This window comes from Meles meles, chromosome 2 (assembly GCF_922984935.1).
Source record: "Meles meles chromosome 2, mMelMel3.1 paternal haplotype, whole genome shotgun sequence".
Taxonomy (NCBI): domain Eukaryota; kingdom Metazoa; phylum Chordata; class Mammalia; order Carnivora; family Mustelidae; genus Meles; species Meles meles.
In genome coordinates, this window is record NC_060067.1 from 74,709,794 (window position 1) to 74,730,556 (window position 20,763).

At 35.2% G+C, this 20,763-nt stretch overlaps 1 protein-coding gene across 1 annotated transcript in view; it reads left to right on the forward strand.

The window, feature by feature from the left end:
* SLC7A11 (solute carrier family 7 member 11) overlaps positions 1–20,763 on the forward strand; it is a 72,511-nt gene that overhangs the window by 28,998 nt on the left and 22,750 nt on the right. The gene's annotated exons all lie outside the window — the stretch shown is intronic.

The following is a 20,763-nucleotide window of genomic DNA, read 5'->3' on the forward strand; positions in this document are numbered from 1 at the left end:
AAGTAACATCATATGATGCCATAATAGATTTTTAACTTAGTTTGACAGAGTAAAGGGGTAAATACTTAACTCTGTCTAAGGAGATGTGCTTATTCTGTAGAGTATCAAATGATGAACAGGTGTTTCTTGGTAAAAAAGAGTGAGGAAGAGTGAGGGTGAAAGAGAGAGAGAAAAAAAAGGAGAAAGACGTTCAAGAAATAAAACATGTACAAAAGTGAGTCAGTGTGAAATTGCCTAAGTATCAGAGAATAAATTCAAGTGTTCACAGTTCACATTAAGGTAGACAAATTGTGGCACTAAGTATATCAGGAGGGAGATGGTAAGCCGGTTAGATCTGGCCACGTACCAGGGTTGTCAGAATTTTGAACTTGCAAACCAGCAATTGAGGTTAAAATGATATTTCATACTATCTGATTCAACTGTTATGCAAATCAATATGTAATTTAGACATGTGAAAAGTTTATTTTATTGAGAAACATGAGAAATTTATGACAGTACTTTCATATTTATAACTGGGATTGTGGTAGAGAACACACATTTACCAGGAACTAGTTTCTTTTAGCATTACTTTGAAATAAGCCAGTTGATGACTCTAAATCTATTAATTATGGAGATAAATAGGTTGCTCCATTTTTACTGTTTTTGAGAATAAGTGTGTAAGTGGTAATACGGAGAACATACTGATCATTCTAGATTTTATGTATGTATATGTAAAATATGTATTGAGTTTTCATTTTATAAAAGAGATTACTATGGTTTATGTCTTTTAAGTCTAAAGATTCTTTAAAGAGCCCAGTTACTAAAATCTAGTATCAGAGAATATTTCTTGGGGGAAAAATGGCAAGCTGTAGATTTGTGGATGGGACCTATAGTGTGATATTTGCTATATGGTACATCAGTGGTATAGATATAGTTTAGATTTTCTTGTAATGATATTTAACAGGTTTTTTTTTAAAGATTTTATTTATTTACTTGACAGAGAGAGACCACAAGTAGATAGAGAAGCAGGCAGAGAGAGAGGAGGAAGCAGGCTCCCCACTGAGCAGAGAGCCCCATGCGGGGCTGGATCCCAGGACCCTGGGATCATGACCTGAGCGGAAAGCAGAGTCTTTAACCCACTGAGCCACCCAGGAGCCCCGAAGTTCAGGGTTTTAAGCAACTTACTCAGTGTCTTAATTTTAAAAATAACATTTTCCTATAACATTGACAATCAGTCCAGGTCTTTAAAAACTAAATCTTATTTTTAGACACAAGAAACAATTTGGGAAATATTTATGGTTGAACATAGAGAACAGGTGGTAAAATTACATGAACCTCGTCCAGATGTGTAATTTGTATTATTTTGTACGTAGATACAGCTCCAAAATATCTTTAGTTACAAGGCAGAATAATTATAATTCCATCTCCTTTGTGATATGCCAAGATAAATGTGCTTTCCAATCAGTCACGAGTGCGTGTGTCCAGGTGTGCTGCAGCGTGTAACTTTCTGGCAGCTGGTGAAATGTATCATCCCTGAACATACAACACCTCTTACTCTCCTCCTCCACCTAGGCAATAAAATTTTGCTAAAATTGAGACCTAATAGGAAAAGTGATCATTAATTTATATCACTGAAAATAACAATGTGATTTTTAAATATACAGAATGTAGAATAAGGTTCCATGATCGCAACTGACTACCCTTCACATATAATTTAATTTCAGTGGAAGTCTTTCAGATTACCTAACGCTACTCTCTGGAGTAGTTCCAGAACTGCTATTACAAGCATGACTTATAGAACAGTTCCCTTAGCGTTAGAACAAGTGAGAGGTAAACTGAGAGATTAAAAGAATCAAAATAACTAGCTCATGACTTCTTTCTTGTATTATGTCTCACTTTCTCTTTAAAGCTTGTAAAGCACTAATCTTAAAAATTGGGGCAAAATTCCTGCTAAATGTTTACATTTATAAGGCTATAAATGTTCCCAGTGTATTTTTTTTTAAGATTTTATTTATTTATTTGACAGAGAGAAATCACAAGAGAGGCAGGCAGAGAGAGAGGAAGGGAAGCAGGCTCTCCGTTGAGCAGAGAGCCCGATGTGGGACTCATTCCCAGTACCCTGAGATCATGACCTGAGCTGAAGGCAGCGGCTTAACCCACTAAGCCACTCAGGCACCCCTCCCAGTGTATTTTTATAATGTTTTCTTATCTAAGAATAATTTTGGGTCAATGGAAGTAGCAATCCTTTGAGGGGCATTTAACATATTTATGTAAAATGGCAGTAATTATCATGGAAATTTTTGTAACAATTTGTAATTATCTATAACATGGTGGCTGACTCCATAAGAGTAAAAATAGTATATTGAGGAGCAAGTATGTTCAAAGTTTGGACCGGGAAGGTGATAGGATCCCAAAGAATATCTGAATTTTGAAATTTCCCCCCATCAAATGAAATGCTCAGTAGTAGTAAGGATGGCTAATGTGTACCTTTGTTTTTAAAGAGTAAAGTGTTTTTCTTTGTAAATATAATGAGTTTTGCCTTATGATATTACTCGCATGGCGACTGCACAATCTATCATTGTTCCCGAAGTTACACAGTGCAAAGAACATATCATTGAGATGTATAATGTTTGTAGTCCTGCTCTTTGATTGATCAATCATGTCTTGTGTTGATGAAAGCCAAGAAATGAATTGCTTTACTTTGACCTTGGAGGTCTGAGATTAGTCGGTTTGTCTATTACACTTGTGCCAGTGTTCTTCTCACTTCATTTATTCCCTCTGTCTTCAAGAGTTGGAAACAGTCGACTTGGTGGAAGTCAGTAAAGCTTGATATCATCAGTCATTTTTAAAGAACAGGCTATCAACATGGTCTGAATAATCAACTTTAATAGACGGTTTAAATAATCAGAGTGTCATGTTTAATTAATACTTTGCCTGCTTCCAATTTATATTAATTGATGCCTGAAAGTCATCACACCTTGTACCAATGATAACTTAGAAGAAGAGAAACTTGGCTTGGGGAAGATGTCCAAAGACCTTTATTTAGGGCAGTGTGATAGATAAGACTGGATCATAAAAGGTCCATAATCATGTTATTTGCATTCAGTTCAGATATAGTCATTTTAAATTCTTAGTATATGTGTTTCTATCCTTATTGATTTGTATTAAGTCTGTGTAAAGTCATTTCTTAATAACAGTATACTGTTTTATAAGGCCTATTGTTTATAGGACATATAAAACTGTTAAACTGATTAAAGACACAGCAAAACAAACCAATCTAAAAATCTTACCCAAATGCACTATAGCTAGGTTGCAGGACAGAACATTAAAGGCTGATCTGAGGTCTTTTATTTTGCATTTTGTCATTTTAGGGATTTAGTTTTCTATGAGAGGCAAATCTTCATCTTTATATACATTGTAGCTTTCTAACTTAACAGTTGCTAGAAAATAGCATTTAATGTTTTGACTATATATGTGTGGATTACAGAAGTATTGTGTGTTGTGATTTTTTAAAATTACAAAACAATGTTATCTGCATTCTTAGAATATTTCTAAAGTTTATTTTACAAATACTCAAGTGATATATGTTCTTGAGGAGTGTAAACTAGTTTTCACAGAAAATTAGCTCACTGCAAATAAATGCATATAGAAAAATCTGGATTATTAAACAGAATTAATTTGTAAAAGTATTTGCTGAATGAATTTCTTAAAAGTGATGTCTCCTAATTGAGTTAATTTATAAACATTTTTAAAAAGATTTTATTTATTTATTTGAAAGAGAGAGATAGTGAGAGTGAATGAGCAGGGGGAAGTGGGAGGGAGAAGCAGGCTTCGCGCTGAGCAGAAAGCCCGACGTGGGACTTGATCCTAGGGTCCTGGGATCATGACCCAAGCTGAAAGCAGATGTCCAACCAAATGAGCGACCCAGGTGCTCCTAAATTGAATTTATACTCAAGTTACAAAGATTTCTTTGGCAAAATGAGGGAATTCTTTATTAATGACAATAAGGAATTTTTAGAATTATCTTAATATGTGACAATGGTTCTCTTCAATTGTTGAAATAATTGATGCCTAAATTAAAATAATTATATTTTGTGCATTTCTTTTGGAAGTATGTTTAAAAATTTGGCATATCCATTTTTAAGTATGTTTCAAAATGCATATATAATTACACTGGTTGAGCCACTGATGTCACAGAGAAGAGATGGTTCTATGTTCAGAGAACAAGGTCACTAAGTTACTCTTCCTGCCTTTGCTTAGTCTAAAAATTTGTCAGTGATGGAACATATGGTTGATGAAACCTGGGATCAAAATTCTTGCATTTCTCATCTTCACATATGCATAAAAAATACATTTGGCTCAAACATAGTTTGTTCATATAAAGCGGAAGTGTCAAATAAGTGGTGTAGAAATTATAGGATTATATTATAATATTTTATCAAGCAGTAATTAAGGAAGACAGATATTAATCCTTCAAGAGCTTTGTGGAAGCCTTTTAGTTGTTTAGGTTTTGTTTTTTGTGTTTTTTGTTGTTGTTTTCTTTTGGTTTTAAGGATTATAATCCCACTATGTGGCAAAAATTTGAAGGTCAGTGCTTTTGATGGTTTTACATCCTTTCATATTACTTGTTTCTAAATTTTAATTTTATTGACGTTTATATTTTGAGTTTAGAATCATGAACTAATGTTTTAGGTGAAGTAATAGTGGCTGATTTAAATTTGCCCTATGTTTCTGTTTCCTTTAATTATTCATAAAATAAGAGACCAGAAATGGTATAATGAGTAGAATAATGAAGTTTCAGAATTAGGAGGGCTCCTGGACACTATGTAATCTAGCTTTCCACTAGAGGCATGAATCTCCTCTATAATATCTTTAAACAGATGTAACTTACGTAAAGTTAAATGAGAAACTGGCTGTACCATCCGTAAACTGAACTACCAATTTTTTTTGCTTTCACATGTTGATTAGCAACCTGTTCATTTCTGTGACCATTTTAAGTTTTGATAAATTGTAGGTTGGGTGGCATAGAGAGGGTAGGGCAGATGTTTTGACGGTAATAGGTACAACCCAAAGGAAAAATTAAATGACACACATCAGAGGTTACAGAGTTAGAATCCTTTTATCTGAAAGGAAATAGGTTTTGCAATCAGAAGTAAATGTCAGTCATTAGATTGTCTCCTGCTTTTGAGTTCACAGTTTAGTGATTCCCTTATCCATATTCTCATTTATGCAAATAAGCTACTTTTCTCTGTGCCTGGATTTGAATGTTAACGATTGTACCCAAAAAGTAGCTCACAAATACGTTTTACATGCTGGATTATACTTGGTGAACAATTTCTTTAGACCACTAATAGCTAGTGTGTGGGCTGCTGCTGGCATTCATTCAGATTCAGTGTTGTGTCAGATTCTCTCAAAAGTAGAATAATAGCCCATGTTGTTCTTTATGCACAGAGACAAGATGTATCCAGGCATTGTATTTATACTGGTCATGCACTGGCATAATTTTGATAATTTTGTTCTAGTCATAATCAAACATTGACTCAGCTTATCGATCTACTCAGGAAAATGAGTAACTTTTGAATTTGTATGGGCCCAAGCTAAAACTGTATTACCAATGTAAACATCTAATATGAAGCAAATGAAGTTGAGACTTTCCAGTGAAGAAAGATTTCCTTCAGTTTTATGAACTGTGAAAATATTTACTTATGTTCTTTGAAAATAGCACTAGTTTAGAAAATCAAAATGCTAAGACTGTCTCCTCTTAACTAGTTATTTGACCTTGGGCAGGCCTCTAAGTTGCCTCCGAATCTTTGTTTGCCAGTTTTAAATAGAGAGTGTTAATCCCCATATTAGAGTTCTCATGGGTTGTGAGGATAAAATATATGAAATTCAAAAATGTTAATGAGCTTGACAAGTAATATGCAAATGCCATCTGCAACCCAAACCTATATTCTTGAAAGATTAGAATATTTTTTAATTTTTGAAAAAAAAGTTAGAGGATTAGCATAATTGTTTTATGAACAGGGGTGCCTTTTCTACACAAATGACCTATTAATCAGTTTGAAAAGTTGTTGTGCATCATCAGCAAAGTACCCAATTATTAATAATTAAAAGGTTCAAAAGATGATGAGCACTGCTTTTTATTTAGTAGTCTTTAATCTCCCTTAGGTGGCAATATGCTCACGCATCATAATCAGGGTAAATTTCTTGGCAGATTTTTTTTCCTTCTAAACCAAATATTTGTGTGCCCACACCCACACTGTCACCAGCATACTGTGGGCTGATGGTGCTGATATAGTGGACGGACTGTTTGTATTTCCACTGCAGTCACTTATTTTTAGGTTCACTGTCTTACCAAGAAACTCCTTTATGAAATCTGACAAACAAGGGTTGATCTGAGTGACTGGTGTCATGTATTTAAATTTTTATTCTTATTTCCAGAAAAGAAGTTATTGAGTTGGTATGAGACAGGAGGACACAAGTCTTAGTTTACCCCCCCCATATTTTTTTTCTTTAATGGATTTTCACCTAACTGAAAATGGATAGCCTTTATTAAAAATATAAATAGTATTTGTTATCTGAGTAATAGATGGATTATGAAGTAACACTTCAGATTATTTTCAGTAATATGATGTATATTGTTTCATTCTTTTTTTTTTTTTAACATGAGACCCAAATCATTACCCCAAAATCAAGAGTCAGATGCTCTATCCACTGAACCAGTCAGGTGCCCCTAATTTCCATTCTTCAGTTGAGAAAATTAAAGTGAAGTGAAGTAATTTTTCACAGCTGTGTAATTAGTGAGAAGATTAGGATTATAATCCATGGTTAATATAGTGCATGGACTCTTCAGCTTTAGAGCTCGTACTCTTCACAGCATGTCCGCTGGTGTCTTTAAGAGGCAAAGCAGAAGTGACTCATGTGTGTACAAGGTGTTGTAATGGCTAAGAAAGTAACTTTGCTGTAGAAGAGGAAGTTGGAAGAAAAGTAGGACTTAAAAGGCAGAATAGAGAAGTAAAGCCATCTCCGTTGGGGATGGGCATACACAAATCCTAGTTTCAAGTAATAATGTGTAGACTTCTCTAGGTTTAGTAAAAGATTGTAAAAAAGAGTAGAAGGCAAAATGATAGTAAGATGTGGATGCTAATATGGGGTGAGCCTCCATTGTAAGAATTTTAGACCTGATCCAGTAGCCAATGGGATGGGGTGAGTGGGGGTATGTTGTAAGTTTGGGGTATATATGAAATGTTGTTTAGGGAAGATGAAACTGTTGGTAGTTTCAGTGGATTTTCTTTATGCGACATATGTACAGTTTAAAGAGAGTTAAAATCCACAAAGTCACATCAGTTTTCTTTTATACATTTATTTTCAATAAAAGCAAATATTTTTGAAAAGTTAATTGCCTTCTGGACCTGAACACTACCCTAGTCAGACATGGTGACAAATAATGTGCCAGAAAATTCTAGCAAATAGTATCATAATGGCCACATTGTCCCAGCTCAAATATCGGAACTAAACTGCTTAGAGAAAATGGATGAGACAACATGATGTTTACATACTTTCTTAAAAAATAGAGTGGTCCTTTTTTTTTTAAATGAAAAAAAAAATGGGATCATTTTTTCTCTATGCCAGAAGAGCAAATGAGATCAAGTTAAATGAGAAGAAAGTTCATTTTAAGATAAAATTATATTCAAAAGTATTGAAACAGGAGAATTTGGTTAGGCATTGGGAATTGCAAAAGAGAGATCAAAGAAATGATCATTTAGCCATGATTCTTTAGATACTCAAGTGGAAAAATGAGGGAGACCATTGCTTAAGCTTCTTCAATTCTATAATATTTTGGTTCTATTTTTGTATTGTGAGTATATGGGAGCCAATGTGGGGAATCACGTACTACCCTACAGGTCTATGTTACCAGAGAAAGGTGTTGTATGCTAGGAAATTAAAATTTAAGGCCAAATAGAATCCTCAGCCAAAGTTTGGAAATATTTCAAATAAGATGTGTCAAAGCTCTGGATTTCAAACATTTAGTATGCAAGGAAGGGGTAGGTTAAGGAGGAGAAGGAAATAGCAATGCCAGTACAGGGAAAGATTTGGGCTGGAAAGCAACTGGCACTACCAAGCACAGTGAGATTCACATTGGTGTTGTGGAAAGAGCTCTGTACCTGGAGTCAAGTACTAAGGCTCTACTTCCAGTTCTGGAGATACGTAATTTTGTGACCACAGCTATGTTCTTTATCCTCTCGGGGCATCTGATTTCTCAGTTGTGGAAATGGAACGGTAGAGTATGAAAGTCTGAGTTTCCTTCCAACTCTAGTATGTTCTTTGCTTCTTGTAGATGACTTGCAATTACCTAGATTGACATGAAGATATCATTTGGGAATATGGCCAACGAAGAGAAATCAGACAAGAGACCTGTCTCAGGAAGAAAAACACACACAGAGAAAGGGATTTTACAGCCAGTTTCTAGATATCATGATGATTGGGAGATTAGGTAGGACTAAAACTTTCTAAGTTATTTCAGGATAAGAAGTTTGAATGGACAAATGGTCAGGGTGGGGAGAGGGAGAACAAAGCCAGAGTGATACTCTACCACATGAGAGATTAATTTTTAGATCTGAAGATCAAGGATTAGAACCAAGCTGTGGAATCTAATTCAGTGGGATCGCATGAAGTACAAAATCTTGTGATATGTGGAGTGCACCAAGAGGGACATCGGTAGGTGCTAATATACTTGTTAATGTACAGCAATATGTGTGATGGTGAATCCAGGATTCTGCTTGCCATTTTTATCCTATGTGCCTGTAGAAGGTATAAAATGGTCTATAACCTTCTGGGGTACATGCACAATGTTGTTCATACTAGTCTTTTTCTACGTGTTTTATATTTTCTCAAGAAAAATTAAACAGATATTGTGAGGGAATTGCCTGTGCAGAGAGGTATCATTTCTGATAGGTCTACTACTTTAAACATTAAACATTTCTAATAGTCTGGTTAGGATTTAATTAATTAATTTATAATAATAAATATTTTATGTTGCCTACCTAAGGAAAGAAAGAAAGGGTAAGGGAGAGTGAGAGAGAGATTTGTAATAACTTGTAAAATTGTTTGTTAATTCCTGTAGTCATTTGTTAAATGGACATTCTAATGTTTATGTTGCAGAATTTTTATGAGAATTAGAAATTATATACTGATGTCTCTGATAATACTTTGCTCATAGTAGACAAGTTGACATAGTAGACATAGTTTGTTCATGACAGACCATTTACTTTTTATTTTTATTATGAAATGTGTCATTAGCTCATTTGTAATCCAAGAGGGATTATCAGATCAAGATTTGGTGAAACTGTTTCTTTTTTTCTGCACTGCTTAAATGTTGGATTTGAAATTCACTATGACAAGGGAAAAGATACCCTTGTTTGAAACACCTTGCCAAGGAAAGCAGAAAAATTATCTTAGTCTCAGAAGTAGGCATTTTTAATCTCTTATATTGAAGGTTCTTTTTCAAAACATATAGACTTTGTTGATTTTCTAAAGAGATGAGCTCATAGCTTTTAATAGATGATTTTCCCAGCTAATTGTTTACTACTGTGTCATTTTCTCCTTTGTCCCTTTTCTCATCTCTCTCTTTTAAGTTTTATTTTTTTAAGATTTATTTATTTTAGAGAGAGAGAGAGAGTGCAAGCAGGAGGATGGGCAGAAAGAGATGGAGATAACTAGACTCTATGCTGAGTGGGGAGCCAGACAGAGGGCTCAATTCCATGACCCTGAGATCATGACCTGAGCAGAAACCAAGAGTCAGCTGTTTAATCGACTGAGCCATCAAGGCACCCCCCCACACACACCTTTCTCTCTCTTTTAAAGTTAGATATGTGGAACAGATAGGGAGAGCTATCTGTGACAAAAGCTTAATAATAATCAATACTAATGCATATTAGTTGAGAATGCAGTGATAAAACATCATGGCCACTGTTTTATATGGTAAGATATTGTATGGAAAGGGTTTATGAAATTAACTCTATGGCATGACATTCAAATATTTCATAATATGTAGAACTAAAGTTTATAATATATAGTCATACAACACAAAATAAGAGATTAAAAACTATAATGTTTGACTTTGTAAGCAGACTTATTTCTAGAGTCTGGTTGGTTGGCTGTCACAGAGCTTTTTATAGACATTTCATGTCCCACCTTCTCCAAAGTGTCTCTCCTGTTGGCCTTTCATGATGTCATTTTTTTTTTTTTCTTTCCTTTCTTCCCGCATTCTACTGTCATGGTCATTCTCTCAGGGATAGATAGCAAAGGACATGATAATGTCTCTAAATTTCTAAATTGTTTCAGTTTTCATGTTACCTGTGTCGACAAATAGTTCTCCACGCATTCACCTTCTACCAGTCACACATTGGTATGGTTGGCCTAGTTTATTAGACTACCTACCTATTATAATTAAAAACACAGTGGACTTGGGGCGCCTGGGTGGCTCAGTGGGTTAAAGCCTCTGCCTTCGGCTCGGGTCATGATCCCAGGGTCCTGGGATCGAGCCCCGCATCGGGCTCTCTGCTCTGCGGGGAGCCTGCTTCCTCCTCTCTCTCTGCCTGCCTCTCTGCCTAGTTGTGATTTCTCTCTGTCAAATAAATAAAATATTAAAAAAAAAAAAAAAAAAAAAAAAAAACACAGTGGACTTGACCTTGAGAAAATATATCACAAAGCCCGAGATTTTTGAGTTGGGAGGGAAGTAGCCATCAAATTTCCTATCCCTTTCATTGCAAAGATAAAGAATCGAAGCCAGAAGATGGGTTAATTTGTCTATGTTTATGTTTGTTTATATTTAAAATACTGATCCCTTTCTCGTCCTCTTTTCAAACACTTAGTGTTGTTGAATAAAAATCTAAGGGTGATGGATATGGCAAGATTTTAGCCTCGAAATTAGCTGGGGGAAGAATGTAATCATTAGGAGTGACCTGAATGTTATTTGAGAATGGAACAAAACTGCTTTTAAAAATGTATAAAAGCATTAACATTTGCCTGCATTCGCCTTTCTAAAGCTGTTTTTCAAACACATAATGAAAGGGGTCCTAGGCTAGCTGAATTAAATAATCTATTCCAGGTTGTTTATTGAAGGTCATTTGGTTACATGATTAAAACAGAAACTTTATGATGAGGAAATGCTGAAATTATAGGATATTGTAAGGAAATAGTTGCTTTTATTTTCTTTAAGATTTTTACTGACATGCTGATTCTCAAAATAGTTCTGATATTTCTTTGGGGAGCAATATTTAATTTTTCAAATTGATATTATCAAACAATCAAGATCTCACTTGCATATTCTGGCCTGAGGCAAACAAAAGAGAAATTGGTATAGAAGACAGGATTAATTTTGTTTTGAGCCAGAAAACGACAAAAGAAATGAGTGAGATAGATCTTAAAAGGAGTTTATGCTTCTAAACTACTGATTTGTAGCTCTCCAGGTTCTGGTGGAGGAAAGGTTAAATGTGTTTTAAATGTACATAAGTATTTAGCTATTTGATCCTCTTCTTGCCTGGCCTCTGGCCAAGGAGAGGTGATCAGTGGCAAATGCTCGGAGAAGACAACTGCAAATTGAACTCCACGATGTCCCTCTCTAGTAACACGGAGCCCTTTGTCTTTTTGTGGAGCCACAACCTGAACTCTGAACTGCGGTGAGGGAGACAGCGTCAGCCTGGGCATGGAGGTGTTTTCCAACTGTCAAGTTTCTGATGCAAGTCTGTCGAGGCAGAACCACAGGTTCCTGTTCTCCAAAAGACAGGGCTGCTTCTGCTCCTGTTGTTACTATTTTGAAGGCATCTCCCTGCAGACTTCCCTTCATCTCTTGAGCCTGGCCTCCCCCGCTCCACAGCTCAGATCCGGGGGCTCCCGGGAGCACAAAACATCCTGACCATCTCCTTCTCCTATTTCTCCTAACAGACACCTCTTGTTGGAGCCGTTTTTAAATGACTAGGGTGCAAATTTCCACCTAGCAGTTATGGTCAAACGATCTATTTAATCAAGTTATAGAAACGAAAACTTCTTTCTGTGTTTTCTATACCCTGCTTGAGAAAGTAAAACTTTATGATTTTCATACTATTTTCATAAACAGTATGGGGTCTTTCTCCCTTTTATTTTAATAATAGTAGATAATCAGATTTTAAAATACCAAAAACTATGTAGAAGAAAATGAAAATCACCTGTTATCTCATAATCACATCACATAGAAGTCCTTCTTCTATTTTTATGTTTTGCTTTTCTCCCCTCTGTATGTAATGTGCCTCTGTTTGTGCTTTGCACGTATGCATTGCGTTATATTACTTGAGATAAATGTCCATATGCACTTTTCTTCGTCACGCTGGCATTACATTGTGGGTTTACTTGTTTATGTATTATCTGTTTCCCCTGTGAGGGCCGGGCCTCCATCTGTGTCATTCATTGCTCTATGTCCAACAGCTTGAAGGCACCGGGAAGTCCGTCCTGCCATCCTGATTTGTTGGATCTCAAGCTCAGCTCTAGCGCTTTTGATTCATCTGGATCTATGCTGCTTTTTTCATTTAACATCATTTCATTAGATTTTCGTAGCTCTCATGAATTTTAGCAAAAACCGTTATAATGGTGGTACAGTACTCCACTGGGTAGGTGTACCAGCATTTACTCATTTTTCTGTTGGTCGTGGAAAATGTTTCTAATTTCTTTTAGTGTAATAATGCTGTGCTATACATTTAATAGATAAATCTTTGTACATATTCAATTATTTTCTTAGGAAGATTGCTGGATCAAAATTACTACATCGAATGCAATAAACTTTTAGAAAGTATCCCTTTGTATTATCAAGATACTTTCCAAAGCATGTACATTGGTTTCCTCACTCAATAGCAATAGTTAAGAATACTTAATTAGCATTGAGTGTCATTATTTACAAAAATCTTTGTTAATTGAAAAGCAAAGGTCTTAAAAATCACATATGAAGCTTAATATTTCCCCCATGTTTAGTAGCTGGATGTGGTTGACATTTTGGGGCATGAATATTTGTGATTCAACAGAATTCTTTGTATAGTATGGGTACTAATTATTATATTTGTTGCCAAATTCTGTCACAGTTTTTCATGCAGCTAAGTTTTCTTAATGATTCAGTTAATAGGACTTTGAATTTATATATCATAATTTAATTAGTTAACTATTTAAGTTTACTATATTTAAATATGTTTTTAAACTATTTCTCTGTATTGGTTTTCTATTATAAATCTTTTTGCAACATCACTCATATTTTTTGTTTGTTTGTTCCTGATTTCTTTTTGACATTAAGCTTTTTCACTTATCTGGAATGGATTTCTTTTAGCATGATATAATGTAGGCTTTTGATTCCCCCCTGCAATTTTTCAATATCTCTGCATTTATTGAATAGTTATATTATTCCTTAGTTTATTATATTTACTTACTTAGCTTATAATGCTAACTCATAAGTTATGACAATTGTTGTACACTGTTTTTATGTTATATACTAAGTTGTATTTTGAGGTAATTTATTCTACTTGACTTATCTTTCTATTGATATGTCGGCCAATTACTATATAATTTTTATTGAAAGTTTTAAAACTCTTTCTTATCTGGACAGAAAGATGGCCTTACTTACTACTTTTTCTCTCTGAATAAATCAATATTCATTATAACATATTTATACAAATTCATTTTCTACTCTTGGCTTTTCATGAATAGGAAGAAAACCTGTAAAATGCTTTGAAATTTAAGACTCAGTTTTTCAAATTATCTTGATAGTATTATCTTATAATATAATCTGCTCTGTATATAAAGATATATTCTACATTTATGGCTAAATCCTTTATAGTCCAAACATTTCTTTTCCTGTATCCTACAGTTAATTATTAACTTGTTTTCTTCTCTTTCTTTTTCCACATTTTGAAAATACTAATTAAAGTAACCTGCAAGGTACCTGTCAGAGATATTAGTCTCACTCTTCTCCCCTTTTCGCCTTTCTTTTTTAATCCCTGAACTCTACTAATGGAGCTCCTTTTATAATGATTTTTTTATTTCCCAGAATATTTTTTTAACAAAACAGCAAATGTCAAAATATTAATGCAAATAGCAATGGAAACGTGCAGAAAAATTTCCTCATGATCCTTATAATTGTTGAAACTGCCCTGTAAGGGATTAAACATAAATGAAGTTAATTATTTTATATATGTATTTTTATATTATGTATATTATATTGTATTATATTTGAATCAGTTGAATTTATATTCCTGAGAAAAAGTCCTCTACCACATAGGTTATAAATATGGTAATAAACACGGTTCCTAAGCAAACATACATTAGAAAGAATAAGCTACATTTTTTTCTGTGACATCTTTCTTATCTCTGAACCAAGTATCTGTTGGAAAATATTGGAGTCACATTTTTAGACATCTTTTAGGTGTTTACTCCTTTTTTTTTTTTTTACAGAATGAGAATGGCAGTGTTGGAATATTTTATTACTAGCCTCTGTTTTCTTATGCTGTTTCCCTTTCACTTGGTATATTCTAAATTTATGCGTCAAATTCAACACAAAAGCCCAATTGGCATTTCTCTCTCAAGTCTAACAGCCAACTGGGAAGCTCAGTGTTTTGACCAGGACTGTGAGTTGGCTGCTGTAGTATATTTAGAAAGGAGTCTTCCTTGAGCCCCTTTGCCTTCCTCATTGACATCGGCTCAGTCTGTCCATTTCCATTGGCTGCTTCATCTTGATTGCGAGGCCTGATCCCTCCTATGGTTCCAACACCCTGTTTGTTTGTTCTGCTGACACCCCACTGATGGCTGCTAGCCGATTGCGCGGTGCTGTGTTTGTGTTTTATGGGGAAATGTTCATGTGTGGCTGCTGTGTTTGATATTAAATCTGAGATGAACTTCAGGAGGTTTCCTGCTTTTTATTAAAAATGATTTTGGCTAGGGGCTGTGTTATCCTGTTCGTAAATCAGGTGTTCTCCGAGATTTAATAATTTAGAATTCTCATGAGGTTTTGGTGGAATAAACATTTCTTTTCTCTGTTAAAGCTGCCTCTTAACTTTTTTATTTCCTTTTTCCTCTTCACTTCCATTTATTCCATTTATTTATTTCCATTCACCTCCATTCATTTCATTTCATTCCATTCATTTCATTCACTTCCATTTATTTTTTTAAAGTCTTCTTTTGGAAGGTTTGTGCAGTTCTATCTCATGGCTGTGAAAATAGTGTAAAAGAAATTCAAAATGATAGCTTCGTTTGGATGAAGTAATTTAAATTTGGTAACTTTTATGAGTCCTCCCATCCCTATTGTAAACAAGTTCTATTTTAAAAATTTCTTAAATCCTATGTTGTATCTTCCAAAGTAGTTCTCTTCTCTCCCTATTTTAATGAACCACATGTCCTAGAAATAAAAGATTGATTAGAAAAAAAAAAAAAGAAGAAGAAGAAGAAGAAGCCAAGGAAGCTGGGAACTCTTTCCATATGTGGTTACAAGCTAAATGAAAAGCAGAGGTATCTTTGAGGGTAATAAAGAGTTCTGTCAATTCCTCTCAAAAATGTTTGCACTACAGATTTAAAGGGAACACTTTGAGGGCACTTTACAATGCTCGGTGAATGACCTTAATTTTTTTGTAAAATTAGGCAAGTATGAATAGATGGAGATTATAAGTGATAACAGTACTACAAATGTCCTCCCAAAATTCAGATGATTTGTAAAAATGTATTTACAATAAAGTTTTCATAAAAGCTGAGGCATAAAATATAGTGACTTGCAAAGACATTTCATGAGTGTCTGTGATAAAATGGTCTTATAAGGTGGCCTTCCAGAGTTCTGACCTGATCTATAGATATCATTTTAGAATCTGGAAGAATGGACAACCACTTTTCCTTTAAGTGGTCTTTAGTAATGATCAATATTTTCAGCCAGGGTGACACTTTGAAGTTGCAATGATAGAAGGTGCTTTGATGTGCTAGTATTCCTGGCTGAGGATAGAATCATAATCTCCAGAGCCCAGGAGAAGAGATTGTAAAGTAGGCGTCATCCTATTCCTTCCTCCAAACAACAGAACAAGGCAATGGCAGGCATTTCCTTAGAATGCTCTGGTACATGAGCAAGTGCTCCACTGAGTTTTTAAAATATTCTGTTGAACAATCTTTACGGATTAGCTTTATTTGCTAAAGTGGTTGAATAATAAACTTTCAGGTAAAATGGACTTTAGACTCTATTCCCTCAATACCCTTTAAGAAAAAAATAAAGATTTACTTACTTATTCGAGAGAGACAGAGAGAGCGCCCACATGTGCAAGTTTGTGGGTTCATGAGTCAAGGGAGGGCGGAGGGAGAGAATCTTAACAGACTCCCTGCTGAGCATGGAGCCTGATTTGGAGCTCAGTCTCAGGGCCCATGAGATCATGACCTGGACCAAAACCAAGAGTCTGAGGCTCAAATGACTGTGCCACCCAGGTGCCCCAATTCAAGACTCTTTTTAGCTGATATGGAAGTTCAAACCTAGAGAGATCCAGGTATCTCCTTGAGTCCCTGCAAGTGATTGGAATGTGATTAGACCTAGCCTTTGGATTGGGGTCCAGAACATTTTTCAAAACTCTATGAACTGAAGGCAAAATCAAAGGCAAAACTCTAGAGAAAAATTGTTGTGAAAAGGTAATTTACAACTAGGATGATACACACACACACACACACACACACACACACACACACACACAGGTATATATATTCATTGTAGGATTTGGGGAAATGGAGCTGAAAGTGTAAAGGAAAGGGGAGATTATAAGGGTGGCAAATGTGAGGACTGCTTGTATTTTCCTAGTCCCTCAACCACTATACAATATAGTTGACTTAAAAAACTATTCCTAGAGAGAAGTTTGCCTAAGAATCCTTGTAGTCTAAAAAGAACATCAGTAAATATAAACTACAACACAAAATCTTATTGTTCAGAGGGTTTAACTTCTGAGCCAAAAGATAAAAGATTACAAAATTTCCATTTCTGCTGTGAGTAGGAATCTCTGTGAATTGACAGCCTGCAGAGAGGAGAGGGACGGCTTGCAGGAAATTCTGCCATTCTCTGGGCCTTTGTGACCTTTTCGGGGAGCTGTGAACTGTTCCAATCAGGAGTCTTCATCATCACTTTCTTGAAATGACCTATTACCTCTCTCAACTGGCAGGGTACTTGGCCCATCAACTCTATATCTTCTCATCGTTGCCTTTCTCTACTGCTTCATCAGCCTTCTGTGTCATGTTCTCATGTGGATTTATGTCTTACTGAAGCCAGGCCATAGTTCTTGGCTCATCCATCAACCTTGTACCCTTTCTACTAAGAAGGACCCTATGAGTAAGGAGTATAAATAGGAACTTGTTACAGTAACAAACATTAGTTTCAGCCTTATAAGGTCAAATATATACATACATACCTGTATAATCATCCATATATAGCTACTTTATGAAAATAATCCATATATTTTCAAAACTGTACTTTAGGAAGCCAGTATTGGGTCCAAAAAAGAATCTGAAGACATAATTCAACTTGTAGAATATAGTACAGTGATCTTAATACTGTTCGAAATCCTCAGTTGTGTGGCAGAATATCAACACATAAAACAAATAAGAGGGGACAGATGTGGTTGGAGTGAGTGAGAACAGGGTGGTCTGTAATCTTTCCAGGTGTCCCATTTCTGTTCCGACTCCCAGAGCACCCAACTGGAAAGTCACTTATCTATATGACCACCTGATACCGATGTGAAATTATTACTAAGGATTAGATTGGTCATTGTTGGTCGGAAATGTCGAAGGCAGTTTTTGGTGGTAGGAGCAGTAGTTTATTCGTCATGGCTGAATGTCTCCATGTTTACCTGTTCCATTTCTTATCACGTGGCTGATCAGAAATGCGCCTGGACCTGATTTATGCATGTATAGTAGGAGAAATGTTGTCTGTTCCTTCCAAGATAGTGCTTCTGGCCCGAGGGAATTCTGACTCTAATTCTCATTTGCTATGCCAAAGTGGGTATATTTATTTATGTGGCCTTTTCCTGGTATAAAATTATATTTATTTAACATTGCATTGTGTTATTGTATGTCCTTGGTCAAAACAAGAAGGGATTGTGCTTTGATCTTTGTTGGATTGGTGGCAAATCCAAGTGCAGGAGATTTTATATTTTAAAGTGGCAAACAAGGCGATCTATCTTTGCTCTGTTTCTGGGAAGTTTGAATAATGACTAATTTTTACTATTCTCAGATATGAATGTTTTCATTTGGCTTATGTAATTTGGGACATTGTTTGAAGAATTTTGTATCAGATACTGATCCCTTATAAAACAATGTAATATAGGAGACAATTTAATGAGGACCCATTTCAACTCTTATACAAAAGAATTAATTAAAATCTTGATATAATGAGGACTTCCATTCTTTTATTAGTTAGGATAATGCCGACTTCTACAGTAGACACACTGCAAGTTTTTAATGGCTTTAAACAATCAAAAATTTAATTTTTATATCCTGTAACAGTCCAATGTTGGTGTCTCTGGCAAACTGATGGGCCTTCATCCACATGTTAGTTCTGTGACCTAGATTCCTCTCATAGTGTGGCTTTGCCTCTCTATAGATCCTTTGCAATTAGCAGGTAGTTAGGCAAAGTGGGTGACCAGGTGGCCCACTTCTTATGCAGCTGGGTCTTTAACTGCCACATCAATTGACATCAAGGTTAAGGCACCGTCTCACCTAAATACAAGAACATCTGGCAAATGTGGCCTATGTGGGTAGCTCTTCTCAAGAACAATTTGTACGGTGGAGGTATACAATGGTGTGGTAGGTAGTTAATGTTTCAGCCATACCTCTGAATTTCAGGGACTCTGTTACAAAGAATGGTTCATTGAGATGTTGCGTTATTGCAGTGTACACCAGTTCAAATCCTGAGGAAAATAATGAAATTTTAAAAGGCATATCATAAAAACAGTTTTACAAAAATAAGAATTGAACATTCGTGTGAAATTTAATTTCTTGTTATTAAAAGATTTTATCTTTTCAGTTATTTAGTTGCTAACATTGTATTGGAAACCAATCATGTTTCTATACATTCAAACTTGCCTTCTAATATCTTTATCATTACCTTGGTAAACATGAATAATTGTAATGTATCTGAAAGACATACTCTAAATCTCTAGAAAATGAGAAAAAGTGAGATGTAGACCATGTTACTTTTTTTGAATGAAATTTAAGCAAATGAAAATTCACTTTCAAGCTTAATTTTATTTAGTGATGAATTTAAATAGGATAAAAATTTAGGTGTTTTTAGGGATTGAATGGTTATACTAATGCTTCTAATTGCTTCTCACCCTATGTTTCTGAATTGTAAGTTTCCATTTTAGTTCTTTGTTCTTGGTGTTGCTGTACCTACTTCCCTCCTTACATTTTCCCACAAGCCTCCTTCAGCCCTGCAGTCTTTTAATCTGTGTCTGTTCATTTCTTACATCTCTCTACAGGTCTCTCTGTCTTCTCTTTCTGTTTATGGACTTCTTCATCTGTGGACAATGGAGAATAGTGAGATTTAGATTAGACATCAGTGGTATTGAAATTTAAGATGTTTCAATGAAAACATCCATAGCCTTGCTGTGATCCTGTAAGGAGCAGAGGTCAGGTGTTTAATGCCTGAAATCAGTGGGATGACTGTGTACCTTTATGTGACAATCTGCTTGTCATATCTCTGCCTTCATCTTTGGCCCAGAAATTGTCCTTAAGTTAGATTCTTCCTCTTGCTATATTTTTTTTTTCTTTCAGTGACAGCCCACACATTTCCCTCAACTACTTGCTATGTCTTCTGAAGTGCATTTCTTTTATGTTACTAACAGCCCAACTCCTACTCACCATGGATAACTAGAGATATAGTGATAGCACTAAATGACAATGAGGCAAAATCACTGAAAACACACAAAGGAATTTATGATTCCAGCCATCTGTAATCTAATTGTTTCAATTCTGGAAAGCTATCAAAAACACTTATTTGTAATTCAATCCCTGCTAGAAATGTCAGAAATCACATAGCCGGGGGCTCCTGGGTGGCTCAGTTGGTTAAGCCTCTGCCTTCCACTCAGGTCATGATGGAATCCTGCATTGGGATCCCTGTTCAGAGGGGAGACTGCTTCTCCCTCCCCCACTCCCTCTGCTTGTGTTCCCTTTCTCGCTGTGTCTCTGTCAAATAAACAAATAAAACCTAAAAAAAAGAAAAAAGAAAGAAATCACATGGCCAGATAGGATGATTCTGTGCCCAGAGCTCTCTGGGGGATTTGGTGTGAGCAAGAGTCAGGGAAAGTATACAAAAATACATGGGGAAAAAATCATGTGAATGAAAAATATGGATTGTTTTTCTTTAAGATACACTATTACTTATCTTTTTGTCTATAACAGATGACTGAAGTTTGAGGAGTGAGATAAAATTAACACCAGTGTATAAACAGAGTGATTCAGCAAAAATTAATTAATTGATTGTTGGATACAAAAGAGAAATAAAAGAGGTGCTTGAGTCATTTCTGTGTCAGAGCTATAGGAAAGCTTTCAAGGTCTTTATAGTGTAATTATAATGAAAATGTGAAACAAGTATGATTCTTAAAAACTTGGAATCAAGAGGTACTTAATATAATTTTAAATACTTTGTGTTGAGATGAATTACAGTTACATTTCAATTTTACATGAATAAATAGTGCCTAGTTTATTAATAGAAATGAAAAATATTTTGAAAGTTGTCTTACTTTTCTTTTTGCCTCTCAC